The following is a 9,560-nucleotide window of genomic DNA, read 5'->3' as shown; positions in this document are numbered from 1 at the left end:
TTTTGGGTGGTTATTGAAGGCAGCTGGATGCATTTTATACGATGTACAATTTGGTAGTTGTAAAGCTCAACATTTTGCTGTAAAAGCTGAGTAACGAGTCAAGATAACAAGCAATGGCTCTCCTGGGCCCTTCAAAAATGCAAATATTAAATATATAATGCATTTGGACTAGGACCTCCACCATTAACATGCATTACATAACAATGCTCGCATTATGCAAATCCAGCAGCTTCTTGAATGCCCCTCCCCTAATGTCATGCAAATATGATTGTTTAAACAAGACAAATTCATTTCAGTGTCAGGGTTCTTATCAAGGGGGTCCTATCCATCACTGTATTCTATCTGAGTTTCTATATCAACCTGGGACTGAAGTGATGAAAAACATGTCAAAATAGTATAGAGTTGGTCTGCTAAAATTTATTGATGCATTCATTAATGTCCTTATTCCTAAAATATGACAGGTGTGCAAAACATCAATATTTATATTTTATATTAAATGCTAATTACACATTTTGAGAGAATTCTCCTTGTATTTAACTGTAGTTATAGTTTGTACTGTGATTCATTCCATTTTCCTGTCCTTTAGAAATGATATAGCTTTTAGTGTTCAGTACAGAGACTGGTATAAACAAATTACTTTATTACAAATTACTTACATATTGTACTGCGGTCCTGGTTATTTACATAATTATTGTCTCTTTCATGGCGTAATTGCGTGTTTTTGGGATGCTGGAAAAATATACGCAAATAGACCGTGAAGAAAATGCAAAATGAAAACGGCGTAGGTATTTTCCCTGTGAAGATAAACGTCGTTATATGGACAGCTGTCTGACCTCAGGAGGGAATCCCTCCCCACCGGTAAAACCTGGGACCACCTGACGATCGTAATCTCACAAGGTCACGGTCGTCCGCGGCGCCTCATCCGCAGCAGGTGCTGCTGCACGCGGGTCTTCAGATTTCTCCCTCACTTGTTATGTTAATAACTCTTCCGACCAGGAAAGGCGACGCATGAATAATCAGGCATAATCAGATGAAATGATCTAACAGGCCGGCACTCCAGCGAGGCGCCAGAAGCCCCTCTGTCTCTTCAGATTTAACAGTCTGACCGCAGTCCAGTGATCTCTGTTTGTGTACAACCCTCGCGAAGAGACTCCGGTCGCAGCAACAGTTGTAGCACTACGACGTATTAAAATCAGCCGCTGAATCGGTTTCGCTTCGGTGCCGGTCCATGACTCACTACAAATCCTAGCAGATGCAGAATATTTCACTCGTCACCTATAATTCACTGTGATATTTGATGTATTAGGAGACCACACTGATATGTTCTGACTCCAGCCAGAATCATGACACAGAATCACTAAATAATTCCAAACGCATTGTTACCCCAGTAACGAAATGATACAAAAATTCACACTCTACACTTGCATACATTATGATCATTGCAGATTCTTAGTTAAATATCTCTAAGGTCAAGCTGCCATTGTACTCTAATTACATCACTTACAAAATACATATCAAGGAACACGGCGTTGAAGTCGTTTTGAAGGTGTTTTTTCCCGAATCAAACCCCAAAAGGGCTGATGCGGTATAGTACCCTCAAGCAACACACTGGATGAACGTCTCCAGTGAAAACAGACAGGCATAAAGGTTGTAGCTTGGATAAAGGCGACAGCTAGGACATTTTATATGAATATTTCAGGGATGACACTGGCAAGCAGTCTGGAGAAATAGATGTCTCTTTCAAGATGTAATATCTAAGCGTGTACATTTCCGCCCGCAAGCCTTAGAGTTGTACTGGGCTTTCTTAATTGGTTTCTGAGGTGTTGCTTGACCGTTGCTGAATTTAATTTTTATCTTGACCATCGCTTAATACGGTTTACACATGAAAATAAATGTAGCTCATATATTACTATCTGAGTAGAATCCAAATGCAGAAATGCAATGAAATAAAAATAAATAAAAAAGTAATGTCGGGCTTCTCAAACTTATCATCTGAAACACCAAACTATAAAGCAAACTGTATTCTGTAGATTCACGGTAAAACGACATTCTACCATGGGAAAAAAACACACACATACACATACACACGTCCTTTGAAAGATATATATATATTATACATATATTTAAAAATAAAAGTTATTACCATGGATGCTCTGCTTTACATTGCATGGTCAGTCATTAAACACCCTATATCCAAAAGCTCCATCGGCTACATATGAAGCTGATTTCCCAGTTAGGATATGTGATTCCTCTTGAGAGGGATACTCACTCCGAGCAGATGGGAAGTGACTTTCGGTCACATTCCCGAAGAGGCTACTCTGGTCCGAGAAACAGATATCTGGATAAACTGCTGGAGAGAGTCAGCAGAGTGATTAAATATCCCTTGTATTTGAATACATTATTCTTAAAAAAAACCCATATACTTACATAAGCACAGGTGTCACACGCAGTTGTAAGTGCGTTATGTGTAACTGACGCGGACGCATGTGTCAGACAGTAAAATCGCCGCCAATACGCCCTAGAATCTGAATTTACTTACCTTTCCGAATATTCGAGAGGAAGCGCACTGTTGCGAGCGGAATCTCGGCGCCGCGTCAGTGCGTCTCCTCCAACCCGGAGCACCGGCGCTGCTGTAGTTGACAAGCAGCCTGTATTTCAATGTGTTTATCGACTCCGGAATAAACCACGGTTGACGAAAGGGGTCCATTTACAATTCATAATCGCGCATTACAAACAGCAGTATGCACGTTCAGGACACATGTCTGCCTTACGGATGTTTGTTCCTCTTGTTTCCAATTAGGCTACAGGGTACAAAACTCCGCAGGTCACATCAGAGTTTTTTATTTTTCGGGGTACATTTAATTAATGCACAGTACATAGCTGGCCGGTGATTTAGGTGTAACTGGGACCTTGCCACACACGGCAAAGTAGAGTTTATAATTAATTTCTTTTGAATCCAAGGAGCTATTCGGCTCCGCGGGGAAAGACGGTTCTTTGCAAGAAATAAATGAGTCTCGTGCAGTTCAAATTGAATCCTAATTAATTTTTTAAACAATTAGTCACACCATTTACACTGCACGACAATAGTTCTTTAAAGACCCAAGAAATGTCACTGTGAGGGCGTGATAGATGGTTTCTAAAAAAGCGTACAGCATATTTAAATTTTCAGTACACAGAAAACAGACCTAAAATTAAATTAATTTAACCATCCGGTTATTTTTAAGGCAACAATCCCTTTTTATGACGGATTCTTTACCTCTTTACATTAGACGTAGAAAAGTTCCAGGCAGAAAAAATATATCTGGTAGGTAAGTTTCACGATTCGTTATCAGTTCAGGCTTTTGCCCATGGTCAGTTTATTGAAGTTCGCGGCGAGTAGTAAGCCTAGTGACTATGCCTGTCTAAAATGATTTTGTCAGGATATTATTTCACGGATGCTTCCTATATATATTCTTTTAGAGAAACCTCCAGTCCTCGGTCGTCTCTTCCTTGTCTTCAGCCTCTTTCGATGCGCCCGATCCCAAAAGCTGAAAGTCAAACATCGTGAAGTTGAGCAGAATGGAAAAGGGATTGCGTCTCCGTTTTCAATCTAGCGCTGATCATGTGTGCACAACTACCAAAAAAACTTAAATCCAATTTAAATTTTTTATTTGATTTCCGGCAGGAACATAGCGCCGATATGGAAAAGCGTGTACAATCGATAACTGCATATTTATCGTACAAACGTGGAAATGAAACCGCAGACATGAGCATTGCAGTAGATTTGGGGGTGGAATCTGCAGGTGTTTCTTCTCAGTAAGAAAGGAAATGCAATTGTAAATAATTAATTTTTATTTTATTTTTAATCACGGTAAGAGAATACATCCATGACAGCTGAGGAGCAATTTCAGGCAGTTCAGCAAGACAGTAGAAGGGTTAGAACAAACATTAATTATTTTTTTATGCCTTAACGTGATTTGACTACTGATTTTTAAAAGTTTATGAGTTCGAGGCACTTTGTTATTAATTTCCTTTTGGAGTCTCATTTTCTTTTCTGTTTCGACAACGAAATGTTGATTAAAAGCACAGTGTAGAACACTTCCGTTTTTCATGTCTAATTTCCTTCCTTTCAAACGGCGTATTGCCTTGATTACTCTATTAAACAGATCACTGATTTAATCGCCCATCGGTGTAAGAGCCCTGGACTTAGTTATTATGGAACTGGGCTTTTGAACAAGAGGTTGTGGTATTCTTGTGTGCAAGGTGTGTCCCTGAGGGCCCTGAGCAGGACATTAACTTATATTTCTTTTGTAAATATTCTGCTGAATTAATGTTGGGTAAAGAGTATTAGCAACAACAATTGCAGGAGCGTTTCATGCTAAACCACCTTTACTCAAGTTCTGCACGCACCGATGAAGACTTATTAGGCAGTACAGCTGGACGACTTCAGATTGGATTTTGGATGAATCACTTTATGTCGTCCAATCATAACAGGGGTACTTCAATATTCCTCCAACTTCCACCTGCTGTGAATGTCTGGCTAGTTCTGGTTCCATCACTCTACCTCTTAAATATGATTGGCCAGCACCTGACAAAGGAGGACGGAACGGGGCCCTTTCACACCAGCAAGAGTCGCTTCGCAGAAATGCGAGCAGTGTGTAGAAATTGAGCCATTCCGAGACGAAAGTTTTGAGAATGTCAATTGGGAGGAGACTGAACCTTGAACAGTGGGTCAGACTAAGATCCATGTGGAAAAAATAGCACAACCTTTTCACTTCCAAGGTCAGAGATAAGATCTCCCAGGATCATGCAGGACAACAGTCAAGAGCAAGTAGAGTATAATAACACATAAATAAAACGTATAGTGCAATGCATGTGGGAGAAGTAAAAATGTGCCTTGTAAACATAAAAAGTACACAAATGAGTGTAAGTGGAACAGCAGTTATGAGCGTTGGGTTAGTGTCCTTTGAGTTATATGGGGTTTTGCATGACCAAGAGCACTGAATAAGCAAATTTCAATAGGTATAAAGGAGAACCTGTTTAGAGGATGGACCTTACTACTCAGAAAGAGTCTAAGCACCATTCTTCCCTTAATCACTGGTTCCATGTGGTCCAGACTCAATCCTATGACAGAACTGGCTTTCCTCAAATCTTGTTTACCCTAATCATTTCCTTGTAAACCCCTGTGTTGTCATGCCAGTCCATGCTGTCATTGATGGACATGCCGAGGTAGCACTCTACCGTATCTACACTCTCCTTAGATGGTCATGGAGTGGTCAATGACTTCCTGTTTAGCCACACACAAGTCCACCACAAGCTCCTTTGTCTCCCGGCAAGGTGCAGTGTCTGTGAGCATCCCCTGCTGGGCTGAAGGTGCCCGTGCTAAAGACCAGGTTCAACTCCCAAATTCACCAGGTCCATCTAACATGCTGTAGCCAGTGATCTTCTTCAACCCTCTCCATACCTCCTTCATTATATTCCAGCTTACATTCAACCCTCTCCCTAAATTTCCTTCTCCCCTTCCTGACCTTCTTCAAATCCCTCTATGTGGATATAGTCTTATTACATTTACTCCAAACGATGATGCTTTATTTGCTATAGTACAGGTTAATACTGTAGTACCGGAATGCTTCTTTTAACATATGCCATTGTGCTCTCCTTTGTGATCAGTTAAAGGCCTTGTTCAAGTGATGTGACAGTTCTGGGGAAGCCACAAACCGGTAGAGGTGGAGATTTCAGGCCCAGAGAGTACAAATCCAGACCAGGATTTTGTTTCAACCAACTAGTTGAGCATAAAGAGTCACAGTCACAGATACTCAACTGGTTGGTTGAAACAAAATCCTGGTCTGGATTTGTACTCTCTGGACCTGAAATCTCCACCTCTGCATACTGGCCCCCAAGCAGACACTTCTGGCCAAAGCAACATAGCAGTGAGTATGAGAAGGCAGGGTCAGCCAGCCCCTGGAGCGTTCGGGGTTAAGGGCCTTTGCTCAATGCTCATGCCCAATGAATGAATTAAGAGCCAATGAAGAGCCCAATCAGTCTGCCTGTCCTACCAGAAATTTCCTCTTACTCTTCTTCGTGGGGAGTGTTTTGATGCGTTTCACAATACAGAGCTTGTTATATTTAAGACACAACAAACTGTTTTCTAGGGAATATCTATGTTCACATAGAAGCAGATGAAGTTCATGATGCAGTGAGAAAGCCCACTGGCATCCTCACCCTACAGCCCACAATACATGTCCCTTGTCACTTCTGTGCAGTTCTACAGAACCTCCGATGGTACCTCTGACTATGCACAGAAAGTCGATGGCGTCGTTCCAAAGGACTAGACCTACCACTCACATGCATCCAGACAAGCTTGTCATTTGAGATAGCCAGCTTACGTTCTCTAAATTGAAGGAGCACTACAAATAAAGGAGTTAGTATAGGTTATAGGAGGAGGGGCTAATTTAGATCGTCACCCTGACACTGGAATGGACAGCTGAAAACCACTCTGTTCTTTCCATTATGCTGCACAAATCCAGACCAAGATTTTGGTTCTACCAACAAGTTGAGTATAAAGAGTCACAGTCACAGAGCACTCAACTGGTTGGTAGAAACAAAATCTTGGTCTGGATTTGTAGTTTCTGGACCTGAAATGCCTAACACTGCTAAATGGTATGGGATAAACCAAGACTCTGATGACCGTTCCACCTCTTCTGGTTGCAATCTGACAACCAGCTTCCCAATCTCCATCTGGAAGCTCTGTCTTAAGCAGTGACACGATGACCCCCAAATGCTCCCCTCTGCTAAACACTTTAGCATCATTAAGAACTAAATCAACTCACTGCTCAAACAGCTTCTTTCCACAGGCCATGTCATTGATAAATAAGGCCTGGACATTAATCACTGTTACTGCTGCATGTATGGACACTGTGCACCACGCTGTGCAACTCCGTGATAGACATGTATCATGCAGAATAGAAGGATGACGATATACAGCCTCTATAGGTTGTTTAGTTGTTTTGCAAACACTGTTACACATAATTACAGTGGTACCTCAGTTCTCAAACTCATTAGAGCTAGAATTTCTTAAAAGTCGAACCAACCAGTTCGAAAAAAAAAATTACCTAGAACTCGATCTGAATCTCGGAAGTCAAACCGTGAACGCCGACCTAAGATAACTTGTACACGCGGGGAAATGAGTCACGCGACACGTCTCTCAGAGGAAACAAAGGGTAACGCTTCAGTCTCAGCCTGGCATTCGCTGTGATAGCATCCTGCATGTTTACACTAGCTGAATACATATATTTAGACAGTAAAAATACATTCAGACAATGATAGACAGTAACAGTAATTATTATTATATAATAAAATACATTTTAAAATAAAGATTTCTTATTAATTATTTTAATATTAATAATAAACCATTAATACATTTTATTATAATAATATTGTGGTGCCCAGCGGGGACAGAACGGAGACAAAGACGCAGACGTCAGGGTATCGGGAATACCGGGTTTAATTACAGGTAAGGCAGGCAAAACGCAGACGGACAATACAATGACCGGGCTGGGGAAACAAACTGAAACACGGACGAAATACAGAGGACTAATGGCAACAACCAGAAATAGCCGATCAGGCGGGGATTCCACACGGGGTTAACGAGGGGGCGTGGCACACGGAAGAAGCGGATGATCGGGGCAGGACGCATTGTTTTTTTTAACTTTACACATTGTTTGGATACATTTTCTTACTTTACAAATTACTGTTTTGATAAACGTGCTTAGATGTGTTTAGTACAGTATATGCTCTTCTTGTTTTTTCCAGTTCATTTTGTGTTTAAATGCTAAAAAAAAAAAACATATTTAGGTGTAATTTTTTGGGGCTGGGAACCAATTAATTGGTTTTCCATTATTTCTTATAGGGAAAATTCGATCACAACTCGAACTTTTTAGGATTCGATCCGGAGTTCTGAACGGATTAAATTCGAGTTCTGAGGTACCACTGTATATGATATTATTATGCATATTATTTTCAACATATATACATAATCATTCATATATTAACAATTTTGATTAAATGTTTATCCACAACCTTTGAATCCTTACATAAAATTCAGCTGGTACAGAATGCAGCAGCCAGAGATCTAACAAACACTAAAAAATTTGACCACATTACACCAGTCTTATCCTCTCTTCATTGGTTACCAGTTAAGTCTCAGATTTACTATAAAATACTGCTATTAAACTACAAAGCACTGAATGGCCTTGCACCAGAATACCTTAATGATCTGCTGACCTCATACAACCCCCTGCGCTTGCTTCATTCTCAAAGCGCGGGATATCTGTTAGTACCCAGGGTAGAAAGAGCTACGGCAGGCTGCAGAGCTTTCTCCTGTAGAGCTCCTCAGCTGTGGAATGGTCTTCCACCGGATGTGCGGGTTTCAGGCTCACTCTCAATATTCAAGTCTAGACTAAAAACACACCTATTTAGTTTAGCTTATAAGGACACTAGTTCTAGCTCTAGCTAGCTTCTCACTCCCAGTTAAACCTATAGTGTGAGGTGTAGAGCTGGGTGGGGATCGGTGCCATTGGCTTTGGATAAACTGAATTGACAGTGCTGTCACTCTAGCTTCACAATCGCTTGTGGGATTGGAGTGCTGACATTTCAGGGACTCCCCATGCCTGCATTCCCACTTGCCTCTCCCTCCTACTTATGCTGCCGTAGCCATATCTGCCGGAGCTTGCACATTGCATTTCATATTGCACTCACCTAACTGTTAGCCCTGCGTATAGTCTCCCCTACTTTGACTAATTGCACATTTTATTTCCCCTACTCCTCCTGGGGGGTGCTGCTTGGAGACCTCAGTCTATCAAGATGTCCAGCAGACCCTGCAACATGTGACGTCGCCACTACCAATGACGTCCGTGCATCCAGCTCGCCGTTCTGCCTGTGTCATCTTCCTTGTATAACCCGCTCCCTGCCTTCTGGTTGCCTGGCGATTGGAGGGAGCGTTGGCACCGGCTGTCATCTCCCCCCTGCTCCGTTTGTGTCTGAAATTTTACTGTATTTGACTCTCCCTGCCGGCCTCTGGAGGATGGGCTCCCCCTTTGAGTCTGGCCCCTCACAAGGTTTCTTCCTTCTCGGGAGTTTTTCCTTGCCACTGTCGCCTATGGCTTACTCACTGGGGGCTTTGGGTGGGGATGCTGTAAAGTGCTTTGAGACGATGTAATGTTGTGATAATGTGCTATACAAAAATAAATTTGTTTGTTTGTTGTTGCTTTGTATTGTCAGTGAATGCGCTTGGTTTTTTTTTTGCTAGCTGGTGATGAACATTGACAGCCATGAATACCAACGACAGTAAGTGGAGTTACTCACAGACCCTTGAGTCTAATCAAGCTGCACAGCCTGCAGATGCAAATGCCAGTGGAGACGACCTCCCACCCCCGTCAGTCAAGTCTCTCCGTTGGTTAGGGAGTCGGAAGTACTCAGGCAAGTTTAGCGGCCGGAAGGCCCCCGGATTACTGCCCACTTTTACAAGCGGCGGGTGGTGCAGTGACTAAGGAAATTGTACTGTGAGTAAACCATTGCTGATT

Source organism: Paramormyrops kingsleyae, chromosome 4, assembly GCF_048594095.1.
Source record: "Paramormyrops kingsleyae isolate MSU_618 chromosome 4, PKINGS_0.4, whole genome shotgun sequence".
Taxonomy (NCBI): domain Eukaryota; kingdom Metazoa; phylum Chordata; class Actinopteri; order Osteoglossiformes; family Mormyridae; genus Paramormyrops; species Paramormyrops kingsleyae.
The sequence above is the reverse complement of the archived record's forward strand: the minus strand, read 5'-3'. Positions refer to the sequence as shown.